The 25551-nt window shown below is 41.6% G+C and overlaps 13 non-coding genes across 13 annotated transcripts; all 13 read left to right on the forward strand.

Annotated features, from left to right (window-relative positions):
- Positions 1–823: 823 nt before the first annotated feature.
- Positions 824–896, forward strand: TRNAT-CGU (transfer RNA threonine (anticodon CGU)). The gene has a single exon. It is a non-coding gene; the product is annotated as a tRNA-Thr (tRNA).
- A 1623-nt stretch (positions 897–2519) lies between these two features.
- TRNAT-CGU (transfer RNA threonine (anticodon CGU)) lies at positions 2520–2592 on the forward strand. Its single transcript has one exon. It is a non-coding gene; the product is annotated as a tRNA-Thr (tRNA).
- A 1625-nt stretch (positions 2593–4217) lies between these two features.
- TRNAT-CGU (transfer RNA threonine (anticodon CGU)) lies at positions 4218–4290 on the forward strand. The gene has a single exon. It is a non-coding gene; the product is annotated as a tRNA-Thr (tRNA).
- A 1625-nt stretch (positions 4291–5915) lies between these two features.
- On the forward strand, positions 5916–5988 carry TRNAT-CGU (transfer RNA threonine (anticodon CGU)). Its single transcript has one exon. It is a non-coding gene; the product is annotated as a tRNA-Thr (tRNA).
- Positions 5989–7612: 1624 nt separating this feature from the next.
- Positions 7613–7685, forward strand: TRNAT-CGU (transfer RNA threonine (anticodon CGU)). The gene has a single exon. It is a non-coding gene; the product is annotated as a tRNA-Thr (tRNA).
- A 1623-nt stretch (positions 7686–9308) lies between these two features.
- TRNAT-CGU (transfer RNA threonine (anticodon CGU)) lies at positions 9309–9381 on the forward strand. Its single transcript has one exon. It is a non-coding gene; the product is annotated as a tRNA-Thr (tRNA).
- A 1623-nt stretch (positions 9382–11004) lies between these two features.
- TRNAT-CGU (transfer RNA threonine (anticodon CGU)) lies at positions 11005–11077 on the forward strand. The gene has a single exon. It is a non-coding gene; the product is annotated as a tRNA-Thr (tRNA).
- A 1623-nt stretch (positions 11078–12700) lies between these two features.
- Positions 12701–12773, forward strand: TRNAT-CGU (transfer RNA threonine (anticodon CGU)). The gene has a single exon. It is a non-coding gene; the product is annotated as a tRNA-Thr (tRNA).
- Positions 12774–14396: 1623 nt separating this feature from the next.
- On the forward strand, positions 14397–14469 carry TRNAT-CGU (transfer RNA threonine (anticodon CGU)). The gene has a single exon. It is a non-coding gene; the product is annotated as a tRNA-Thr (tRNA).
- Positions 14470–16092: 1623 nt separating this feature from the next.
- TRNAT-CGU (transfer RNA threonine (anticodon CGU)) lies at positions 16093–16165 on the forward strand. The gene has a single exon. It is a non-coding gene; the product is annotated as a tRNA-Thr (tRNA).
- Positions 16166–19484: 3319 nt separating this feature from the next.
- TRNAT-CGU (transfer RNA threonine (anticodon CGU)) lies at positions 19485–19557 on the forward strand. Its single transcript has one exon. It is a non-coding gene; the product is annotated as a tRNA-Thr (tRNA).
- A 1623-nt stretch (positions 19558–21180) lies between these two features.
- On the forward strand, positions 21181–21253 carry TRNAT-CGU (transfer RNA threonine (anticodon CGU)). Its single transcript has one exon. It is a non-coding gene; the product is annotated as a tRNA-Thr (tRNA).
- A 1623-nt stretch (positions 21254–22876) lies between these two features.
- Positions 22877–22949, forward strand: TRNAT-CGU (transfer RNA threonine (anticodon CGU)). The gene has a single exon. It is a non-coding gene; the product is annotated as a tRNA-Thr (tRNA).
- The last annotated feature ends 2602 nt before the right edge of the window (positions 22950–25551 follow it).

Genomic DNA, 25551 nt, shown 5'->3' on the forward strand with positions numbered 1-25551 from the left:
TATTTTTGTTGCAAAGTGAAAATCTACCAGAAACATTTTTGATTGAAAAACACGCGTCAGTCTTTGAATGGTGGCAGTAGCTAAGATAAAGGTGCATTCCCATACCGGGAGTCGAACCCGGGCCACCCGGGTGAGAACCAGGAATCCTAACCGCTAGACCATATGGGAAAAGATGCGCTAACGTCTCAGTGACATTATGAAAAAAATAAGTTTTCTGCTATGCACAATAAACTTCTGCAGATCTGCAGGTGCAACTTGCTTCGTTAGCGCAGTAGGTAGTGCGTCAGTCTCGTAATCTGAAGGTTGTGAGTTTGAGCCTCACACGGGGCACTGTTCCCTCCTTTTCTCGAGAGATTTTGTCACCAACTTAGAACTTTTCCATTCAATTCTACGTTTTCCATTAGAAAGGAAATGGGAATCCAAATAACTTACAGGACCCATGAGTTGTTGAGTCTCTTGACACTTTGGTGTAAAAAGGGGTGGTTGAGAATGAGTTGAGCTACGAATCCAAATTGAATCTTGCGTGAAGGGTCAGAATGAAGTGCCAAAACGCGGGCGTTCAGCATTTTTGCCTGAAAAAAACAAATCCTACCTGAAATACGTTTGTTTTAAAAACACACGTCAGTCTTTGAATGTTGGCAACGGTGTAGAAAAGGATGTGTTTCCATACCGGGAGTCGAACCCAGGCCACCTGGGTGAAAACCAGGAATCCTAAGCGCTAGACCATACGGGAGAAGATTTACTGCCAGCTCACTTACAATATGAAAAAAAAGACGTGTACTGCTTTGCACAAGCAACTTCCGCAGATTATTACATGCATCTTGCCTCGTTAGCGCAGCAGGTAGCGCGTCAGTCTCGTAATCTGAAGGTCGTGAGTTCGATTCTCACATGGGGCACTGGTACCTTGTTTCCGTAACTGATTTTGCCACTATCTTGGCTAGAGAGTCACAGCTCTTTTCCATTCAGTAACAAAACATCACCAATTGATGGAAGGGGAGCTCCAATGACAGACAGGGATAAAGGCTTGTTGAGTCCCTTAACACCCAGGAATTAAAAGTGAGAGATATGAATGGTTTGAGATATGACATCAAATAAGCTTTTGTGCAAATAAATATCCAAAAAATCTGGTGGTCTGCATTTTTGGCAGCAAAGAGCAGTTCCAACCTAAACTGATTCTGTCTGCAAGGCACGTGTCGGCTTTGGAATGTGGACACTAGTCCCAAAAAAAAGTCTCTCCCATAGCAGGAATTGAACCAGTCAACCAGGAATACTAACTAAGTCTTTCTCCACATGGTGTAAGCAGTACAGTAAACAGCAAGACAGGTGTAAAAAAAAAAAAAAAAAAAAAAAAGAGTGTTTTGCTTTGAATACAAAACATAAACATTACAAGAGCTAAAACACGCTACATGGTCAAGGTTTTTGGCACGTCAGTTGAATAATTTGAAGATCATGAGTTTTTTGCTCACAAGTGCCATCCTCCTTTTCTCAAGAGATTTTGTCACTAACTCTGAACTTTCCAATTCAGTTCTACACTGTTTCCGATTAGAAAGAACATGGGAGCCCTAATGACTGACAGGACACATGGCTTGTTGAGTCCCTTGACACTTTTGTGTAAAACTGTGTAGTTGAAAAAGGCTTAAGCTATGAAACAAAAGGAAATCTTTTGCAAAAGTCATAATGCATCGCCAATGTTAAGTATTTTTGTTGCAAAGTGAAAATCTACCAGAAACATTTTTGATTGAAAAACACGCGTCAGTCTTTGAATGGTGGCAGTAGCTAAGATAAAGGTGCATTCCCATACCGGGAGTCGAACCCGGGCCACCCGGGTGAGAACCAGGAATCCTAACCGCTAGACCATATGGGAAAAGATGCGCTAACGTCTCAGTGACATTATGAAAAAAATAAGTTTTCTGCTATGCACAATAAACTTCTGCAGATCTGCAGGTGCAACTTGCTTCGTTAGCGCAGTAGGTAGTGCGTCAGTCTCGTAATCTGAAGGTTGTGAGTTTGAGCCTCACACGGGGCACTGTTCCCTCCTTTTCTCGAGAGATTTTGTCACCAACTTAGAACTTTTCCATTCAATTCTACGTTTTCCATTAGAAAGGAAATGGGAATCCAAATAACTTACAGGACCCATGAGTTGTTGAGTCTCTTGACACTTTGGTGTAAAAAGGGGTGGTTGAGAATGAGTTGAGCTACGAATCCAAATTGAATCTTGCGTGAAGGGTCAGAATGAAGTGCCAAAACGCGGGCGTTCAGCATTTTTGCCTGAAAAAAACAAATCCTACCTGAAATACGTTTGTTTTAAAAACACACGTCAGTCTTTGAATGTTGGCAACGGTGTAGAAAAGGATGTGTTTCCATACCGGGAGTCGAACCCAGGCCACCTGGGTGAAAACCAGGAATCCTAAGCGCTAGACCATACGGGAGAAGATTTACTGCCAGCTCACTTACAATATGAAAAAAAAGAGGTGTACTGCTTTGCACAAGCAACTTCCGCAGATTATTACATGCATCTTGCCTCGTTAGCGCAGCAGGTAGCGCGTCAGTCTCGTAATCTGAAGGTCGTGAGTTCGATTCTCACATGGGGCACTGGTACCTTGTTTCCGTAACTGATTTTGCCACTATCTTGGCTAGAGAGTCACAGCTCTTTTCCATTCAGTAACAAAACATCACCAATTGATGGAAGGGGAGCTCCAATGACAGACAGGGATAAAGGCTTGTTGAGTCCCTTAACACCCAGGAATTAAAAGTGAGAGATATGAATGGTTTGAGATATGACATCAAATAAGCTTTTGTGCAAATAAATATCCAAAAAATCTGGTGGTCTGCATTTTTGGCAGCAAAGAGCAGTTCCAACCTAAACTGATTCTGTCTGCAAGGCACGTGTCGGCTTTGGAATGTGGACACTAGTCCCAAAAAAAAGTCTCTCCCATAGCAGGAATTGAACCAGTCAACCAGGAATACTAACTAAGTCTTTCTCCACATGGTGTAAGCAGTACAGTAAACAGCAAGACAGGTGTAAAAAAAAAAAAAAAAAAAAAAAAAAGAGTGTTTTGCTTTGAATACAAAACATAAACATTACAAGAGCTAAAACACGCTACATGGTCAAGGTTTTTGGCACGTCAGTTGAATAATTTGAAGATCATGAGTTTTTTGCTCACAAGTGCCATCCTCCTTTTCTCAAGAGATTTTGTCACTAACTCTGAACTTTCCAATTCAGTTCTACACTGTTTCCGATTAGAAAGAACATGGGAGCCCTAATGACTGACAGGACACATGGCTTGTTGAGTCCCTTGACACTTTTGTGTAAAACTGTGTAGTTGAAAAAGGCTTAAGCTATGAAACAAAAGGAAATCTTTTGCAAAAGTCATAATGCATCGCCAATGTTAAGTATTTTTGTTGCAAAGTGAAAATCTACCAGAAACATTTTTGATTGAAAAACACGCGTCAGTCTTTGAATGGTGGCAGTAGCTAAGATAAAGGTGCATTCCCATACCGGGAGTCGAACCCGGGCCACCCGGGTGAGAACCAGGAATCCTAACCGCTAGACCATATGGGAAAAGATGCGCTAACGTCTCAGTGACATTATGAAAAAAATAAGTTTTCTGCTATGCACAATAAACTTCTGCAGATCTGCAGGTGCAACTTGCTTCGTTAGCGCAGTAGGTAGTGCGTCAGTCTCGTAATCTGAAGGTTGTGAGTTTGAGCCTCACACGGGGCACTGTTCCCTCCTTTTCTCGAGAGATTTTGTCACCAACTTAGAACTTTTCCATTCAATTCTACGTTTTCCATTAGAAAGGAAATGGGAATCCAAATAACTTACAGGACCCATGAGTTGTTGAGTCTCTTGACACTTTGGTGTAAAAAGGGGTGGTTGAGAATGAGTTGAGCTACGAATCCAAATTGAATCTTGCGTGAAGGGTCAGAATGAAGTGCCAAAACGCGGGCGTTCAGCATTTTTGCCTGAAAAAAACAAATCCTACCTGAAATACGTTTGTTTTAAAAACACACGTCAGTCTTTGAATGTTGGCAACGGTGTAGAAAAGGATGTGTTTCCATACCGGGAGTCGAACCCAGGCCACCTGGGTGAAAACCAGGAATCCTAAGCGCTAGACCATACGGGAGAAGATTTACTGCCAGCTCACTTACAATATGAAAAAAAAGAGGTGTACTGCTTTGCACAAGCAACTTCCGCAGATTATTACATGCATCTTGCCTCGTTAGCGCAGCAGGTAGCGCGTCAGTCTCGTAATCTGAAGGTCGTGAGTTCGATTCTCACATGGGGCACTGGTACCTTGTTTCCGTAACTGATTTTGCCACTATCTTGGCTAGAGAGTCACAGCTCTTTTCCATTCAGTAACAAAACATCACCAATTGATGGAAGGGGAGCTCCAATGACAGACAGGGATAAAGGCTTGTTGAGTCCCTTAACACCCAGGAATTAAAAGTGAGAGATATGAATGGTTTGAGATATGACATCAAATAAGCTTTTGTGCAAATAAATATCCAAAAAATCTGGTGGTCTGCATTTTTGGCAGCAAAGAGCAGTTCCAACCTAAACTGATTCTGTCTGCAAGGCACGTGTCGGCTTTGGAATGTGGACACTAGTCCCAAAAAAAAGTCTCTCCCATAGCAGGAATTGAACCAGTCAACCAGGAATACTAACTAAGTCTTTCTCCACATGGTGTAAGCAGTACAGTAAACAGCAAGACAGGTGTAAAAAAAAAAAAAAAAAAAAAAAAAAGAGTGTTTTGCTTTGAATACAAAACATAAACATTACAAGAGCTAAAACACGCTACATGGTCAAGGTTTTTGGCACGTCAGTTGAATAATTTGAAGATCATGAGTTTTTTGCTCACAAGTGCCATCCTCCTTTTCTCAAGAGATTTTGTCACTAACTCTGAACTTTCCAATTCAGTTCTACACTGTTTCCGATTAGAAAGAACATGGGAGCCCTAATGACTGACAGGACACATGGCTTGTTGAGTCCCTTGACACTTTTGTGTAAAACTGTGTAGTTGAAAAAGGCTTAAGCTATGAAACAAAAGGAAATCTTTTGCAAAAGTCATAATGCATCGCCAATGTTAAGTATTTTTGTTGCAAAGTGAAAATCTACCAGAAACATTTTTGATTGAAAAACACGCGTCAGTCTTTGAATGGTGGCAGTAGCTAAGATAAAGGTGCATTCCCATACCGGGAGTCGAACCCGGGCCACCCGGGTGAGAACCAGGAATCCTAACCGCTAGACCATATGGGAAAAGATGCGCTAACGTCTCAGTGACATTATGAAAAAAATAAGTTTTCTGCTATGCACAATAAACTTCTGCAGATCTGCAGGTGCAACTTGCTTCGTTAGCGCAGTAGGTAGTGCGTCAGTCTCGTAATCTGAAGGTTGTGAGTTTGAGCCTCACACGGGGCACTGTTCCCTCCTTTTCTCGAGAGATTTTGTCACCAACTTAGAACTTTTCCATTCAATTCTACGTTTTCCATTAGAAAGGAAATGGGAATCCAAATAACTTACAGGACCCATGAGTTGTTGAGTCTCTTGACACTTTGGTGTAAAAAGGGGTGGTTGAGAATGAGTTGAGCTACGAATCCAAATTGAATCTTGCGTGAAGGGTCAGAATGAAGTGCCAAAACGCGGGCGTTCAGCATTTTTGCCTGAAAAAAACAAATCCTACCTGAAATACGTTTGTTTTAAAAACACACGTCAGTCTTTGAATGTTGGCAACGGTGTAGAAAAGGATGTGTTTCCATACCGGGAGTCGAACCCAGGCCACCTGGGTGAAAACCAGGAATCCTAAGCGCTAGACCATACGGGAGAAGATTTACTGCCAGCTCACTTACAATATGAAAAAAAAGAGGTGTACTGCTTTGCACAAGCAACTTCCGCAGATTATTACATGCATCTTGCCTCGTTAGCGCAGCAGGTAGCGCGTCAGTCTCGTAATCTGAAGGTCGTGAGTTCGATTCTCACATGGGGCACTGGTACCTTGTTTCCGTAACTGATTTTGCCACTATCTTGGCTAGAGAGTCACAGCTCTTTTCCATTCAGTAACAAAACATCACCAATTGATGGAAGGGGAGCTCCAATGACAGACAGGGATAAAGGCTTGTTGAGTCCCTTAACACCCAGGAATTAAAAGTGAGAGATATGAATGGTTTGAGATATGACATCAAATAAGCTTTTGTGCAAATAAATATCCAAAAAATCTGGTGGTCTGCATTTTTGGCAGCAAAGAGCAGTTCCAACCTAAACTGATTCTGTCTGCAAGGCACGTGTCGGCTTTGGAATGTGGACACTAGTCCCAAAAAAAAGTCTCTCCCATAGCAGGAATTGAACCAGTCAACCAGGAATACTAACTAAGTCTTTCTCCACATGGTGTAAGCAGTACAGTAAACAGCAAGACAGGTGTAAAAAAAAAAAAAAAAAAAAAAAAAGAGTGTTTTGCTTTGAATACAAAACATAAACATTACAAGAGCTAAAACACGCTACATGGTCAAGGTTTTTGGCACGTCAGTTGAATAATTTGAAGATCATGAGTTTTTTGCTCACAAGTGCCATCCTCCTTTTCTCAAGAGATTTTGTCACTAACTCTGAACTTTCCAATTCAGTTCTACACTGTTTCCGATTAGAAAGAACATGGGAGCCCTAATGACTGACAGGACACATGGCTTGTTGAGTCCCTTGACACTTTTGTGTAAAACTGTGTAGTTGAAAAAGGCTTAAGCTATGAAACAAAAGGAAATCTTTTGCAAAAGTCATAATGCATCGCCAATGTTAAGTATTTTTGTTGCAAAGTGAAAATCTACCAGAAACATTTTTGATTGAAAAACACGCGTCAGTCTTTGAATGGTGGCAGTAGCTAAGATAAAGGTGCATTCCCATACCGGGAGTCGAACCCGGGCCACCCGGGTGAGAACCAGGAATCCTAACCGCTAGACCATATGGGAAAAGATGCGCTAACGTCTCAGTGACATTATGAAAAAAATAAGTTTTCTGCTATGCACAATAAACTTCTGCAGATCTGCAGGTGCAACTTGCTTCGTTAGCGCAGTAGGTAGTGCGTCAGTCTCGTAATCTGAAGGTTGTGAGTTTGAGCCTCACACGGGGCACTGTTCCCTCCTTTTCTCGAGAGATTTTGTCACCAACTTAGAACTTTTCCATTCAATTCTACGTTTTCCATTAGAAAGGAAATGGGAATCCAAATAACTTACAGGACCCATGAGTTGTTGAGTCTCTTGACACTTTGGTGTAAAAAGGGGTGGTTGAGAATGAGTTGAGCTACGAATCCAAATTGAATCTTGCGTGAAGGGTCAGAATGAAGTGCCAAAACGCGGGCGTTCAGCATTTTTGCCTGAAAAAAACAAATCCTACCTGAAATACGTTTGTTTTAAAAACACACGTCAGTCTTTGAATGTTGGCAACGGTGTAGAAAAGGATGTGTTTCCATACCGGGAGTCGAACCCAGGCCACCTGGGTGAAAACCAGGAATCCTAAGCGCTAGACCATACGGGAGAAGATTTACTGCCAGCTCACTTACAATATGAAAAAAAAGAGGTGTACTGCTTTGCACAAGCAACTTCCGCAGATTATTACATGCATCTTGCCTCGTTAGCGCAGCAGGTAGCGCGTCAGTCTCGTAATCTGAAGGTCGTGAGTTCGATTCTCACATGGGGCACTGGTACCTTGTTTCCGTAACTGATTTTGCCACTATCTTGGCTAGAGAGTCACAGCTCTTTTCCATTCAGTAACAAAACATCACCAATTGATGGAAGGGGAGCTCCAATGACAGACAGGGATAAAGGCTTGTTGAGTCCCTTAACACCCAGGAATTAAAAGTGAGAGATATGAATGGTTTGAGATATGACATCAAATAAGCTTTTGTGCAAATAAATATCCAAAAAATCTGGTGGTCTGCATTTTTGGCAGCAAAGAGCAGTTCCAACCTAAACTGATTCTGTCTGCAAGGCACGTGTCGGCTTTGGAATGTGGACACTAGTCCCAAAAAAAAGTCTCTCCCATAGCAGGAATTGAACCAGTCAACCAGGAATACTAACTAAGTCTTTCTCCACATGGTGTAAGCAGTACAGTAAACAGCAAGACAGGTGTAAAAAAAAAAAAAAAAAAAAAAAAGAGTGTTTTGCTTTGAATACAAAACATAAACATTACAAGAGCTAAAACACGCTACATGGTCAAGGTTTTTGGCACGTCAGTTGAATAATTTGAAGATCATGAGTTTTTTGCTCACAAGTGCCATCCTCCTTTTCTCAAGAGATTTTGTCACTAACTCTGAACTTTCCAATTCAGTTCTACACTGTTTCCGATTAGAAAGAACATGGGAGCCCTAATGACTGACAGGACACATGGCTTGTTGAGTCCCTTGACACTTTTGTGTAAAACTGTGTAGTTGAAAAAGGCTTAAGCTATGAAACAAAAGGAAATCTTTTGCAAAAGTCATAATGCATCGCCAATGTTAAGTATTTTTGTTGCAAAGTGAAAATCTACCAGAAACATTTTTGATTGAAAAACACGCGTCAGTCTTTGAATGGTGGCAGTAGCTAAGATAAAGGTGCATTCCCATACCGGGAGTCGAACCCGGGCCACCCGGGTGAGAACCAGGAATCCTAACCGCTAGACCATATGGGAAAAGATGCGCTAACGTCTCAGTGACATTATGAAAAAAATAAGTTTTCTGCTATGCACAATAAACTTCTGCAGATCTGCAGGTGCAACTTGCTTCGTTAGCGCAGTAGGTAGTGCGTCAGTCTCGTAATCTGAAGGTTGTGAGTTTGAGCCTCACACGGGGCACTGTTCCCTCCTTTTCTCGAGAGATTTTGTCACCAACTTAGAACTTTTCCATTCAATTCTACGTTTTCCATTAGAAAGGAAATGGGAATCCAAATAACTTACAGGACCCATGAGTTGTTGAGTCTCTTGACACTTTGGTGTAAAAAGGGGTGGTTGAGAATGAGTTGAGCTACGAATCCAAATTGAATCTTGCGTGAAGGGTCAGAATGAAGTGCCAAAACGCGGGCGTTCAGCATTTTTGCCTGAAAAAAACAAATCCTACCTGAAATACGTTTGTTTTAAAAACACACGTCAGTCTTTGAATGTTGGCAACGGTGTAGAAAAGGATGTGTTTCCATACCGGGAGTCGAACCCAGGCCACCTGGGTGAAAACCAGGAATCCTAAGCGCTAGACCATACGGGAGAAGATTTACTGCCAGCTCACTTACAATATGAAAAAAAAGAGGTGTACTGCTTTGCACAAGCAACTTCCGCAGATTATTACATGCATCTTGCCTCGTTAGCGCAGCAGGTAGCGCGTCAGTCTCGTAATCTGAAGGTCGTGAGTTCGATTCTCACATGGGGCACTGGTACCTTGTTTCCGTAACTGATTTTGCCACTATCTTGGCTAGAGAGTCACAGCTCTTTTCCATTCAGTAACAAAACATCACCAATTGATGGAAGGGGAGCTCCAATGACAGACAGGGATAAAGGCTTGTTGAGTCCCTTAACACCCAGGAATTAAAAGTGAGAGATATGAATGGTTTGAGATATGACATCAAATAAGCTTTTGTGCAAATAAATATCCAAAAAATCTGGTGGTCTGCATTTTTGGCAGCAAAGAGCAGTTCCAACCTAAACTGATTCTGTCTGCAAGGCACGTGTCGGCTTTGGAATGTGGACACTAGTCCCAAAAAAAAGTCTCTCCCATAGCAGGAATTGAACCAGTCAACCAGGAATACTAACTAAGTCTTTCTCCACATGGTGTAAGCAGTACAGTAAACAGCAAGACAGGTGTAAAAAAAAAAAAAAAAAAAAAAAAGAGTGTTTTGCTTTGAATACAAAACATAAACATTACAAGAGCTAAAACACGCTACATGGTCAAGGTTTTTGGCACGTCAGTTGAATAATTTGAAGATCATGAGTTTTTTGCTCACAAGTGCCATCCTCCTTTTCTCAAGAGATTTTGTCACTAACTCTGAACTTTCCAATTCAGTTCTACACTGTTTCCGATTAGAAAGAACATGGGAGCCCTAATGACTGACAGGACACATGGCTTGTTGAGTCCCTTGACACTTTTGTGTAAAACTGTGTAGTTGAAAAAGGCTTAAGCTATGAAACAAAAGGAAATCTTTTGCAAAAGTCATAATGCATCGCCAATGTTAAGTATTTTTGTTGCAAAGTGAAAATCTACCAGAAACATTTTTGATTGAAAAACACGCGTCAGTCTTTGAATGGTGGCAGTAGCTAAGATAAAGGTGCATTCCCATACCGGGAGTCGAACCCGGGCCACCCGGGTGAGAACCAGGAATCCTAACCGCTAGACCATATGGGAAAAGATGCGCTAACGTCTCAGTGACATTATGAAAAAAATAAGTTTTCTGCTATGCACAATAAACTTCTGCAGATCTGCAGGTGCAACTTGCTTCGTTAGCGCAGTAGGTAGTGCGTCAGTCTCGTAATCTGAAGGTTGTGAGTTTGAGCCTCACACGGGGCACTGTTCCCTCCTTTTCTCGAGAGATTTTGTCACCAACTTAGAACTTTTCCATTCAATTCTACGTTTTCCATTAGAAAGGAAATGGGAATCCAAATAACTTACAGGACCCATGAGTTGTTGAGTCTCTTGACACTTTGGTGTAAAAAGGGGTGGTTGAGAATGAGTTGAGCTACGAATCCAAATTGAATCTTGCGTGAAGGGTCAGAATGAAGTGCCAAAACGCGGGCGTTCAGCATTTTTGCCTGAAAAAAACAAATCCTACCTGAAATACGTTTGTTTTAAAAACACACGTCAGTCTTTGAATGTTGGCAACGGTGTAGAAAAGGATGTGTTTCCATACCGGGAGTCGAACCCAGGCCACCTGGGTGAAAACCAGGAATCCTAAGCGCTAGACCATACGGGAGAAGATTTACTGCCAGCTCACTTACAATATGAAAAAAAAGAGGTGTACTGCTTTGCACAAGCAACTTCCGCAGATTATTACATGCATCTTGCCTCGTTAGCGCAGCAGGTAGCGCGTCAGTCTCGTAATCTGAAGGTCGTGAGTTCGATTCTCACATGGGGCACTGGTACCTTGTTTCCGTAACTGATTTTGCCACTATCTTGGCTAGAGAGTCACAGCTCTTTTCCATTCAGTAACAAAACATCACCAATTGATGGAAGGGGAGCTCCAATGACAGACAGGGATAAAGGCTTGTTGAGTCCCTTAACACCCAGGAATTAAAAGTGAGAGATATGAATGGTTTGAGATATGACATCAAATAAGCTTTTGTGCAAATAAATATCCAAAAAATCTGGTGGTCTGCATTTTTGGCAGCAAAGAGCAGTTCCAACCTAAACTGATTCTGTCTGCAAGGCACGTGTCGGCTTTGGAATGTGGACACTAGTCCCAAAAAAAAGTCTCTCCCATAGCAGGAATTGAACCAGTCAACCAGGAATACTAACTAAGTCTTTCTCCACATGGTGTAAGCAGTACAGTAAACAGCAAGACAGGTGTAAAAAAAAAAAAAAAAAAAAAAAAGAGTGTTTTGCTTTGAATACAAAACATAAACATTACAAGAGCTAAAACACGCTACATGGTCAAGGTTTTTGGCACGTCAGTTGAATAATTTGAAGATCATGAGTTTTTTGCTCACAAGTGCCATCCTCCTTTTCTCAAGAGATTTTGTCACTAACTCTGAACTTTCCAATTCAGTTCTACACTGTTTCCGATTAGAAAGAACATGGGAGCCCTAATGACTGACAGGACACATGGCTTGTTGAGTCCCTTGACACTTTTGTGTAAAACTGTGTAGTTGAAAAAGGCTTAAGCTATGAAACAAAAGGAAATCTTTTGCAAAAGTCATAATGCATCGCCAATGTTAAGTATTTTTGTTGCAAAGTGAAAATCTACCAGAAACATTTTTGATTGAAAAACACGCGTCAGTCTTTGAATGGTGGCAGTAGCTAAGATAAAGGTGCATTCCCATACCGGGAGTCGAACCCGGGCCACCCGGGTGAGAACCAGGAATCCTAACCGCTAGACCATATGGGAAAAGATGCGCTAACGTCTCAGTGACATTATGAAAAAAATAAGTTTTCTGCTATGCACAATAAACTTCTGCAGATCTGCAGGTGCAACTTGCTTCGTTAGCGCAGTAGGTAGTGCGTCAGTCTCGTAATCTGAAGGTTGTGAGTTTGAGCCTCACACGGGGCACTGTTCCCTCCTTTTCTCGAGAGATTTTGTCACCAACTTAGAACTTTTCCATTCAATTCTACGTTTTCCATTAGAAAGGAAATGGGAATCCAAATAACTTACAGGACCCATGAGTTGTTGAGTCTCTTGACACTTTGGTGTAAAAAGGGGTGGTTGAGAATGAGTTGAGCTACGAATCCAAATTGAATCTTGCGTGAAGGGTCAGAATGAAGTGCCAAAACGCGGGCGTTCAGCATTTTTGCCTGAAAAAAACAAATCCTACCTGAAATACGTTTGTTTTAAAAACACACGTCAGTCTTTGAATGTTGGCAACGGTGTAGAAAAGGATGTGTTTCCATACCGGGAGTCGAACCCAGGCCACCTGGGTGAAAACCAGGAATCCTAAGCGCTAGACCATACGGGAGAAGATTTACTGCCAGCTCACTTACAATATGAAAAAAAAGAGGTGTACTGCTTTGCACAAGCAACTTCCGCAGATTATTACATGCATCTTGCCTCGTTAGCGCAGCAGGTAGCGCGTCAGTCTCGTAATCTGAAGGTCGTGAGTTCGATTCTCACATGGGGCACTGGTACCTTGTTTCCGTAACTGATTTTGCCACTATCTTGGCTAGAGAGTCACAGCTCTTTTCCATTCAGTAACAAAACATCACCAATTGATGGAAGGGGAGCTCCAATGACAGACAGGGATAAAGGCTTGTTGAGTCCCTTAACACCCAGGAATTAAAAGTGAGAGATATGAATGGTTTGAGATATGACATCAAATAAGCTTTTGTGCAAATAAATATCCAAAAAATCTGGTGGTCTGCATTTTTGGCAGCAAAGAGCAGTTCCAACCTAAACTGATTCTGTCTGCAAGGCACGTGTCGGCTTTGGAATGTGGACACTAGTCCCAAAAAAAAGTCTCTCCCATAGCAGGAATTGAACCAGTCAACCAGGAATACTAACTAAGTCTTTCTCCACATGGTGTAAGCAGTACAGTAAACAGCAAGACAGGTGTAAAAAAAAAAAAAAAAAAAAAAAAGAGTGTTTTGCTTTGAATACAAAACATAAACATTACAAGAGCTAAAACACGCTACATGGTCAAGGTTTTTGGCACGTCAGTTGAATAATTTGAAGATCATGAGTTTTTTGCTCACAAGTGCCATCCTCCTTTTCTCAAGAGATTTTGTCACTAACTCTGAACTTTCCAATTCAGTTCTACACTGTTTCCGATTAGAAAGAACATGGGAGCCCTAATGACTGACAGGACACATGGCTTGTTGAGTCCCTTGACACTTTTGTGTAAAACTGTGTAGTTGAAAAAGGCTTAAGCTATGAAACAAAAGGAAATCTTTTGCAAAAGTCATAATGCATCGCCAATGTTAAGTATTTTTGTTGCAAAGTGAAAATCTACCAGAAACATTTTTGATTGAAAAACACGCGTCAGTCTTTGAATGGTGGCAGTAGCTAAGATAAAGGTGCATTCCCATACCGGGAGTCGAACCCGGGCCACCCGGGTGAGAACCAGGAATCCTAACCGCTAGACCATATGGGAAAAGATGCGCTAACGTCTCAGTGACATTATGAAAAAAATAAGTTTTCTGCTATGCACAATAAACTTCTGCAGATCTGCAGGTGCAACTTGCTTCGTTAGCGCAGTAGGTAGTGCGTCAGTCTCGTAATCTGAAGGTTGTGAGTTTGAGCCTCACACGGGGCACTGTTCCCTCCTTTTCTCGAGAGATTTTGTCACCAACTTAGAACTTTTCCATTCAATTCTACGTTTTCCATTAGAAAGGAAATGGGAATCCAAATAACTTACAGGACCCATGAGTTGTTGAGTCTCTTGACACTTTGGTGTAAAAAGGGGTGGTTGAGAATGAGTTGAGCTACGAATCCAAATTGAATCTTGCGTGAAGGGTCAGAATGAAGTGCCAAAACGCGGGCGTTCAGCATTTTTGCCTGAAAAAAACAAATCCTACCTGAAATACGTTTGTTTTAAAAACACACGTCAGTCTTTGAATGTTGGCAACGGTGTAGAAAAGGATGTGTTTCCATACCGGGAGTCGAACCCAGGCCACCTGGGTGAAAACCAGGAATCCTAAGCGCTAGACCATACGGGAGAAGATTTACTGCCAGCTCACTTACAATATGAAAAAAAAGAGGTGTACTGCTTTGCACAAGCAACTTCCGCAGATTATTACATGCATCTTGCCTCGTTAGCGCAGCAGGTAGCGCGTCAGTCTCGTAATCTGAAGGTCGTGAGTTCGATTCTCACATGGGGCACTGGTACCTTGTTTCCGTAACTGATTTTGCCACTATCTTGGCTAGAGAGTCACAGCTCTTTTCCATTCAGTAACAAAACATCACCAATTGATGGAAGGGGAGCTCCAATGACAGACAGGGATAAAGGCTTGTTGAGTCCCTTAACACCCAGGAATTAAAAGTGAGAGATATGAATGGTTTGAGATATGACATCAAATAAGCTTTTGTGCAAATAAATATCCAAAAAATCTGGTGGTCTGCATTTTTGGCAGCAAAGAGCAGTTCCAACCTAAACTGATTCTGTCTGCAAGGCACGTGTCGGCTTTGGAATGTGGACACTAGTCCCAAAAAAAAGTCTCTCCCATAGCAGGAATTGAACCAGTCAACCAGGAATACTAACTAAGTCTTTCTCCACATGGTGTAAGCAGTACAGTAAACAGCAAGACAGGTGTAAAAAAAAAAAAAAAAAAAAAAAAGAGTGTTTTGCTTTGAATACAAAACATAAACATTACAAGAGCTAAAACACGCTACATGGTCAAGGTTTTTGGCACGTCAGTTGAATAATTTGAAGATCATGAGTTTTTTGCTCACAAGTGCCATCCTCCTTTTCTCAAGAGATTTTGTCACTAACTCTGAACTTTCCAATTCAGTTCTACACTGTTTCCGATTAGAAAGAACATGGGAGCCCTAATGACTGACAGGACACATGGCTTGTTGAGTCCCTTGACACTTTTGTGTAAAACTGTGTAGTTGAAAAAGGCTTAAGCTATGAAACAAAAGGAAATCTTTTGCAAAAGTCATAATGCATCGCCAATGTTAAGTATTTTTGTTGCAAAGTGAAAATCTACCAGAAACATTTTTGATTGAAAAACACGCGTCAGTCTTTGAATGGTGGCAGTAGCTAAGATAAAGGTGCATTCCCATACCGGGAGTCGAACCCGGGCCACCCGGGTGAGAACCAGGAATCCTAACCGCTAGACCATATGGGAAAAGATGCGCTAACGTCTCAGTGACATTATGAAAAAAATAAGTTTTCTGCTATGCACAATAAACTTCTGCAGATCTGCAGGTGCAACTTGCTTCGTTAGCGCAGTAGGTAGTGCGTCAGTCTCGTAATCTGAAGGTTGTGAGTTTGAGCCTCACACGGGGCACTGTTCCCTCCTTTTCTCGAGAGATTTTGTCACCAACTTAGAACTTTTCCATTCAATTCTACGTTTTCCATTAGAAAGGAAATGGGAATCCAAATAACTTACAGGACCCATGAGTTGTTGAGTCTCTTGACACTTTGGTGTAAAAAGGGGTGGTTGAGAATGAGTTGAGCTACGAATCCAAATTGAATCTTGCGTGAAGGGTCAGAATGAAGTGCCAAAACGCGGGCGTTCAGCATTTTTGCCTGAAAAAAACAAATCCTACCTGAAATACGTTTGTTTTAAAAACACACGTCAGTCTTTGAATGTTGGCAACGGTGTAGAAAAGGATGTGTTTCCATACCGGGAGTCGAACCCAGGCCACCTGGGTGAAAACCAGGAATCCTAAGCGCTAGACCATACGGGAGAAGATTTACTGCCAGCTCACTTACAATATGAAAAAAAAGAGGTGTACTGCTTTGCACAAGCAACTTCCGCAGATTATTACATGCATCTTGCCTCGTTAGCGCAGCAGGTAGCGCGTCAGTCTCGTAATCTGAAGGTCGTGAGTTCGATTCTCACATGGGGCACTGGTACCTTGTTTCCGTAACTGATTTTGCCACTATCTTGGCTAGAGAGTCACAGCTCTTTTCCATTCAGTAACAAAACATCACCAATTGATGGAAGGGGAGCTCCAATGACAGACAGGGATAAAGGCTTGTTGAGTCCCTTAACACCCAGGAATTAAAAGTGAGAGATATGAATGGTTTGAGATATGACATCAAATAAGCTTTTGTGCAAATAAATATCCAAAAAATCTGGTGGTCTGCATTTTTGGCAGCAAAGAGCAGTTCCAACCTAAACTGATTCTGTCTGCAAGGCACGTGTCGGCTTTGGAATGTGGACACTAGTCCCAAAAAAAAGTCTCTCCCATAGCAGGAATTGAACCAGTCAACCAGGAATACTAACTAAGTCTTTCTCCACATGGTGTAAGCAGTACAGTAAACAGCAAGACAGGTGTAAAAAAAAAAAAAAAAAAAAAAAAGAGTGTTTTGCTTTGAATACAAAACATAAACATTACAAGAGCTAAAACACGCTACATGGTCAAGGTTTTTGGCACGTCAGTTGAATAATTTGAAGATCATGAGTTTTTTGCTCACAAGTGCCATCCTCCTTTTCTCAAGAGATTTTGTCACTAACTCTGAACTTTCCAATTCAGTTCTACACTGTTTCCGATTAGAAAGAACATGGGAGCCCTAATGACTGACAGGACACATGGCTTGTTGAGTCCCTTGACACTTTTGTGTAAAACTGTGTAGTTGAAAAAGGCTTAAGCTATGAAACAAAAGGAAATCTTTTGCAAAAGTCATAATGCATCGCCAATGTTAAGTATTTTTGTTGCAAAGTGAAAATCTACCAGAAACATTTTTGATTGAAAAACACGCGTCAGTCTTTGAATGGTGGCAGTAGCTAAGATAAAGGTGCATTCCCATACCGGGAGTCGAACCCGGGCCACCCGGGTGAGAACCAGGAATCCTAACCGCTAGACCATATGGGAAAAGATGCGCTAACGTCTCAGTGACATTATGAAAAAAATAAGTTTTCTGCTATGCACAATAAACTTCTGCAGATCTGCAGGTGCAACTTGCTTCGTTAGCGCAGTAGGTAGTGCGTCAGTCTCGTAATCTGAAGGTTGTGAGTTTGAGCCTCACACGGGGCACTGTTCCCTCCTTTTCTCGAGAGATTTTGTCACCAACTTAGAACTTTTCCATTCAATTCTACGTTTTCCATTAGAAAGGAAATGGGAATCCAAATAACTTACAGGACCCATGAGTTGTTGAGTCTCTTGACACTTTGGTGTAAAAAGGGGTGGTTGAGAATGAGTTGAGCTACGAATCCAAATTGAATCTTGCGTGAAGGGTCAGAATGAAGTGCCAAAACGCGGGCGTTCAGCATTTTTGCCTGAAAAAAACAAATCCTACCTGAAATACGTTTGTTTTAAAAACACACGTCAGTCTTTGAATGTTGGCAACGGTGTAGAAAAGGATGTGTTTCCATACCGGGAGTCGAACCCAGGCCACCTGGGTGAAAACCAGGAATCCTAAGCGCTAGACCATACGGGAGAAGATTTACTGCCAGCTCACTTACAATATGAAAAAAAAGAGGTGTACTGCTTTGCACAAGCAACTTCCGCAGATTATTACATGCATCTTGCCTCGTTAGCGCAGCAGGTAGCGCGTCAGTCTCGTAATCTGAAGGTCGTGAGTTCAATTCTCACATGGGGCACTGGTACCTTGTTTCCGTAACTGATTTTGCCACTATCTTGGCTAGAGAGTCACAGCTCTTTTCCATTCAGTAACAAAACATCACCAATTGATGGAAGGGGAGCTCCAATGACAGACAGGGATAAAGGCTTGTTGAGTCCCTTAACACCCAGGAATTAAAAGTGAGAGATATGAATGGTTTGAGATATGACATCAAATAAGCTTTTGTGCAAATAAATATCCAAAAAATCTGGTGGTCTGCATTTTTGGCAGCAAAGAGCAGTTCCAACCTAAACTGATTCTGTCTGCAAGGCACGTGTCGGCTTTGGAATGTGGACACTAGTCCCAAAAAAAAGTCTCTCCCATAGCAGGAATTGAACCAGTCAACCAGGAATACTAACTAAGTCTTTCTCCACATGGTGTAAGCAGTACAGTAAACAGCAAGACAGGTGTAAAAAAAAAAAAAAAAAAAAAAAAGAGTGTTTTGCTTTGAATACAAAACATAAACATTACAAGAGCTAAAACACGCTACATGGTCAAGGTTTTTGGCACGTCAGTTGAATAATTTGAAGATCATGAGTTTTTTGCTCACAAGTGCCATCCTCCTTTTCTCAAGAGATTTTGTCACTAACTCTGAACTTTCCAATTCAGTTCTACACTGTTTCCGATTAGAAAGAACATGGGAGCCCTAATGACTGACAGGACACATGGCTTGTTGAGTCCCTTGACACTTTTGTGTAAAACTGTGTAGTTGAAAAAGGCTTAAGCTATGAAACAAAAGGAAATCTTTTGCAAAAGTCATAATGCATCGCCAATGTTAAGTATTTTTGTTGCAAAGTGAAAATCTACCAGAAACATTTTTGATTGAAAAACACGCGTCAGTCTTTGAATGGTGGCAGTAGCTAAGATAAAGGTGCATTCCCATACCGGGAGTCGAACCCGGGCCACCCGGGTGAGAACCAGGAATCCTAACCGCTAGACCATATGGGAAAAGATGCGCTAACGTCTCAGTGACATTATGAAAAAAATAAGTTTTCTGCTATGCACAATAAACTTCTGCAGATCTGCAGGTGCAACTTGCTTCGTTAGCGCAGTAGGTAGTGCGTCAGTCTCGTAATCTGAAGGTTGTGAGTTTGAGCCTCACACGGGGCACTGTTCCCTCCTTTTCTCGAGAGATTTTGTCACCAACTTAGAACTTTTCCATTCAATTCTACGTTTTCCATTAGAAAGGAAATGGGAATCCAAATAACTTACAGGACCCATGAGTTGTTGAGTCTCTTGACACTTTGGTGTAAAAAGGGGTGGTTGAGAATGAGTTGAGCTACGAATCCAAATTGAATCTTGCGTGAAGGGTCAGAATGAAGTGCCAAAACGCGGGCGTTCAGCATTTTTGCCTGAAAAAAACAAATCCTACCTGAAATACGTTTGTTTTAAAAACACACGTCAGTCTTTGAATGTTGGCAACGGTGTAGAAAAGGATGTGTTTCCATACCGGGAGTCGAACCCAGGCCACCTGGGTGAAAACCAGGAATCCTAAGCGCTAGACCATACGGGAGAAGATTTACTGCCAGCTCACTTACAATATGAAAAAAAAGAGGTGTACTGCTTTGCACAAGCAACTTCCGCAGATTATTACATGCATCTTGCCTCGTTAGCGCAGCAGGTAGCGCGTCAGTCTCGTAATCTGAAGGTCGTGAGTTCGATTCTCACATGGGGCACTGGTACCTTGTTTCCGTAACTGATTTTGCCACTATCTTGGCTAGAGAGTCACAGCTCTTTTCCATTCAGTAACAAAACATCACCAATTGATGGAAGGGGAGCTCCAATGACAGACAGGGATAAAGGCTTGTTGAGTCCCTTAACACCCAGGAATTAAAAGTGAGAGATATGAATGGTTTGAGATATGACATCAAATAAGCTTTTGTGCAAATAAATATCCAAAAAATCTGGTGGTCTGCATTTTTGGCAGCAAAGAGCAGTTCCAACCTAAACTGATTCTGTCTGCAAGGCACGTGTCGGCTTTGGAATGTGGACACTAGTCCCAAAAAAAAGTCTCTCCCATAGCAGGAATTGAACCAGTCAACCAGGAATACTAACTAAGTCTTTCTCCACATGGTGTAAGCAGTACAGTAAACAGCAAGACAGGTGTAAAAAAAAAAAAAAAAAAAAAAAAGAGTGTTTTGCTTTGAATACAAAACATAAACATTACAAGAGCTAAAACACGCTACATGGTCAAGGTTTTTGGCACGTCAGTTGAATAATTTGAAGATCATGAGTTTTTTGCTCACAAGTGCCATCCTCCTTTTCTCAAGAGATTTTGTCACTAACTCTGAACTTTCCAATTCAGTTCTACACTGTTTCCGATTAGAAAGAACATGGGAGCCCTAATGACTGACAGGACACATGGCTTGTTGAGTCCCTTGACACTTTTGTGTAAAACTGTGTAGTTGAAAAAGGCTTAAGCTATGAAACAAAAGGAAATCTTTTGCAAAAGTCATAATGCATCGCCAATGTTAAGTATTTTTGTTGCAAAGTGAAAATCTACCAGAAACATTTTTGATTGAAAAACACGCGTCAGTCTTTGAATGGTGGCAGTAGCTAAGATAAAGGTGCATTCCCATACCGGGAGTCGAACCCGGGCCACCCGGGTGAGAACCAGGAATCCTAACCGCTAGACCATATGGGAAAAGATGCGCTAACGTCTCAGTGACATTATGAAAAAAATAAGTTTTCTGCTATGCACAATAAACTTCTGCAGATCTGCAGGTGCAACTTGCTTCGTTAGCGCAGTAGGTAGTGCGTCAGTCTCGTAATCTGAAGGTTGTGAGTTTGAGCCTCACACGGGGCACTGTTCCCTCCTTTTCTCGAGAGATTTTGTCACCAACTTAGAACTTTTCCATTCAATTCTACGTTTTCCATTAGAAAGGAAATGGGAATCCAAATAACTTACAGGACCCATGAGTTGTTGAGTCTCTTGACACTTTGGTGTAAAAAGGGGTGGTTGAGAATGAGTTGAGCTACGAATCCAAATTGAATCTTGCGTGAAGGGTCAGAATGAAGTGCCAAAACGCGGGCGTTCAGCATTTTTGCCTGAAAAAAACAAATCCTACCTGAAATACGTTTGTTTTAAAAACACACGTCAGTCTTTGAATGTTGGCAACGGTGTAGAAAAGGATGTGTTTCCATACCGGGAGTCGAACCCAGGCCACCTGGGTGAAAACCAGGAATCCTAAGCGCTAGACCATACGGGAGAAGATTTACTGCCAGCTCACTTACAATATGAAAAAAAAGAGGTGTACTGCTTTGCACAAGCAACTTCCGCAGATTATTACATGCATCTTGCCTCGTTAGCGCAGCAGGTAGCGCGTCAGTCTCGTAATCTGAAGGTCGTGAGTTCGATTCTCACATGGGGCACTGGTACCTTGTTTCCGTAACTGATTTTGCCACTATCTTGGCTAGAGAGTCACAGCTCTTTTCCATTCAGTAACAAAACATCACCAATTGATGGAAGGGGAGCTCCAATGACAGACAGGGATAAAGGCTTGTTGAGTCCCTTAACACCCAGGAATTAAAAGTGAGAGATATGAATGGTTTGAGATATGACATCAAATAAGCTTTTGTGCAAATAAATATCCAAAAAATCTGGTGGTCTGCATTTTTGGCAGCAAAGAGCAGTTCCAACCTAAACTGATTCTGTCTGCAAGGCACGTGTCGGCTTTGGAATGTGGACACTAGTCCCAAAAAAAAGTCTCTCCCATAGCAGGAATTGAACCAGTCAACCAGGAATACTAACTAAGTCTTTCTCCACATGGTGTAAGCAGTACAGTAAACAGCAAGACAGGTGTAAAAAAAAAAAAAAAAAAAAAAAAGAGTGTTTTGCTTTGAATACAAAACATAAACATTACAAGAGCTAAAACACGCTACATGGTCAAGGTTTTTGGCACGTCAGTTGAATAATTTGAAGATCATGAGTTTTTTGCTCACAAGTGCCATCCTCCTTTTCTCAAGAGATTTTGTCACTAACTCTGAACTTTCCAATTCAGTTCTACACTGTTTCCGATTAGAAAGAACATGGGAGCCCTAATGACTGACAGGACACATGGCTTGTTGAGTCCCTTGACACTTTTGTGTAAAACTGTGTAGTTGAAAAAGGCTTAAGCTATGAAACAAAAGGAAATCTTTTGCAAAAGTCATAATGCATCGCCAATGTTAAGTATTTTTGTTGCAAAGTGAAAATCTACCAGAAACATTTTTGATTGAAAAACACGCGTCAGTCTTTGAATGGTGGCAGTAGCTAAGATAAAGGTGCATTCCCATACCGGGAGTCGAACCCGGGCCACCCGGGTGAGAACCAGGAATCCTAACCGCTAGACCATATGGGAAAAGATGCGCTAACGTCTCAGTGACATTATGAAAAAAATAAGTTTTCTGCTATGCACAATAAACTTCTGCAGATCTGCAGGTGCAACTTGCTTCGTTAGCGCAGTAGGTAGTGCGTCAGTCTCGTAATCTGAAGGTTGTGAGTTTGAGCCTCACACGGGGCACTGTTCCCTCCTTTTCTCGAGAGATTTTGTCACCAACTTAGAACTTTTCCATTCAATTCTACGTTTTCCATTAGAAAGGAAATGGGAATCCAAATAACTTACAGGACCCATGAGTTGTTGAGTCTCTTGACACTTTGGTGTAAAAAGGGGTGGTTGAGAATGAGTTGAGCTACGAATCCAAATTGAATCTTGCGTGAAGGGTCAGAATGAAGTGCCAAAACGCGGGCGTTCAGCATTTTTGCCTGAAAAAAACAAATCCTACCTGAAATACGTTTGTTTTAAAAACACACGTCAGTCTTTGAATGTTGGCAACGGTGTAGAAAAGGATGTGTTTCCATACCGGGAGTCGAACCCAGGCCACCTGGGTGAAAACCAGGAATCCTAAGCGCTAGACCATACGGGAGAAGATTTACTGCCAGCTCACTTACAATATGAAAAAAAAGAGGTGTACTGCTTTGCACAAGCAACTTCCGCAGATTATTACATGCATCTTGCCTCGTTAGCGCAGCAGGTAGCGCGTCAGTCTCGTAATCTGAAGGTCGTGAGTTCGATTCTCACATGGGGCACTGGTACCTTGTTTCCGTAACTGATTTTGCCACTATCTTGGCTAGAGAGTCACAGCTCTTTTCCATTCAGTAACAAAACATCACCAATTGATGGAAGGGGAGCTCCAATGACAGACAGGGATAAAGGCTTGTTGAGTCCCTTAACACCCAGGAATTAAAAGTGAGAGATATGAATGGTTTGAGATATGACATCAAATAAGCTTTTGTGCAAATAAATATCCAAAAAATCTGGTGGTCTGCATTTTTGGCAGCAAAGAGCAGTTCCAACCTAAACTGATTCTGTCTGCAAGGCACGTGTCGGCTTTGGAATGTGGACACTAGTCCCAAAAAAAAGTCTCTCCCATAGCAGGAATTGAACCAGTCAACCAGGAATACTAACTAAGTCTTTCTCCACATGGTGTAAGCAGTACAGTAAACAGCAAGACAGGTGTAAAAAAAAAAAAAAAAAAAAAAAAGAGTGTTTTGCTTTGAATACAAAACATAAACATTACAAGAGCTAAAACACGCTACATGGTCAAGGTTTTTGGCACGTCAGTTGAATAATTTGAAGATCATGAGTTTTTTGCTCACAAGTGCCATCCTCCTTTTCTCAAGAGATTTTGTCACTAACTCTGAACTTTCCAATTCAGTTCTACACTGTTTCCGATTAGAAAGAACATGGGAGCCCTAATGACTGACAGGACACATGGCTTGTTGAGTCCCTTGACACTTTTGTGTAAAACTGTGTAGTTGAAAAAGGCTTAAGCTATGAAACAAAAGGAAATCTTTTGCAAAAGTCATAATGCATCGCCAATGTTAAGTATTTTTGTTGCAAAGTGAAAATCTACCAGAAACATTTTTGATTGAAAAACACGCGTCAGTCTTTGAATGGTGGCAGTAGCTAAGATAAAGGTGCATTCCCATACCGGGAGTCGAACCCGGGCCACCCGGGTGAGAACCAGGAATCCTAACCGCTAGACCATATGGGAAAAGATGCGCTAACGTCTCAGTGACATTATGAAAAAAATAAGTTTTCTGCTATGCACAATAAACTTCTGCAGATCTGCAGGTGCAACTTGCTTCGTTAGCGCAGTAGGTAGTGCGTCAGTCTCGTAATCTGAAGGTTGTGAGTTTGAGCCTCACACGGGGCACTGCTCCCTCCTTTTCTCGAGAGATTTTGTCACCAACTTAGAACTTTTCCATTCAATTCTACGTTTTCCATTAGAAAGGAAATGGGAATCCAAATAACTTACAGGACCCATGAGTTGTTGAGTCTCTTGACACTTTGGTGTAAAAAGGGGTGGTTGAGAATGAGTTGAGCTACGAATCCAAATTGAATCTTGCGTGAAGGGTCAGAATGAAGTGCCAAAACGCGGGCGTTCAGCATTTTTGCCTGAAAAAAACAAATCCTACCTGAAATACGTTTGTTTTAAAAACACACGTCAGTCTTTGAATGTTGGCAACGGTGTAGAAAAGGATGTGTTTCCATACCGGGAGTCGAACCCAGGCCACCTGGGTGAAAACCAGGAATCCTAAGCGCTAGACCATACGGGAGAAGATTTACTGCCAGCTCACTTACAATATGAAAAAAAAGAGGTGTACTGCTTTGCACAAGCAACTTCCGCAGATTATTACATGCATCTTGCCTCGTTAGCGCAGCAGGTAGCGCGTCAGTCTCGTAATCCGAAGGTCGTGAGTTCGATTCTCACATGGGGCACTGGTACCTTGTTTCCGTAACTGATTTTGCCACTATCTTGGCTAGAGAGTCACAGCTCTTTTCCATTCAGTAACAAAACATCACCAATTGATGGAAGGGGAGCTCCAATGACAGACAGGGATAAAGGCTTGTTGAGTCCCTTAACACCCAGGAATTAAAAGTGAGAGATATGAATGGTTTGAGATATGACATCAAATAAGCTTTTGTGCAAATAAATATCCAAAAAATCTGGTGGTCTGCATTTTTGGCAGCAAAGAGCAGTTCCAACCTAAACTGATTCTGTCTGCAAGGCACGTGTCGGCTTTGGAATGTGGACACTAGTCCCAAAAAAAAGTCTCTCCCATAGCAGGAATTGAACCAGTCAACCAGGAATACTAACTAAGTCTTTCTCCACATGGTGTAAGCAGTACAGTAAACAGCAAGACAGGTGTAAAAAAAAAAAAAAAAAAAAAAAGAGTGTTTTGCTTTGAATACAAAACATAAACATTACAAGAGCTAAAACACGCTACATGGTCAAGGTTTTTGGCACGTCAGTTGAATAATTTGAAGATCATGAGTTTTTTGCTCACAAGTGCCATCCTCCTTTTCTCAAGAGATTTTGTCACTAACTCTGAACTTTCCAATTCAGTTCTACACTGTTTCCGATTAGAAAGAACATGGGAGCCCTAATGACTGACAGGACACATGGCTTGTTGAGTCCCTTGACACTTTTGTGTAAAACTGTGTAGTTGAAAAAGGCTTAAGCTATGAAACAAAAGGAAATCTTTTGCAAAAGTCATAATGCATCGCCAATGTTAAGTATTTTTGTTGCAAAGTGAAAATCTACCAGAAACATTTTTGATTGAAAAACACGCGTCAGTCTTTGAATGGTGGCAGTAGCTAAGATAAAGGTGCATTCCCATACCG

The sequence above is a fragment of the Phyllobates terribilis genome, unplaced genomic scaffold (genome assembly GCF_046119375.1).
Source record: "Phyllobates terribilis strain yellow unplaced genomic scaffold, ASM4611937v1 Scaffold_1042__1_contigs__length_457206, whole genome shotgun sequence".
In the NCBI taxonomy this organism is placed as follows: domain Eukaryota; kingdom Metazoa; phylum Chordata; class Amphibia; order Anura; family Dendrobatidae; genus Phyllobates; species Phyllobates terribilis.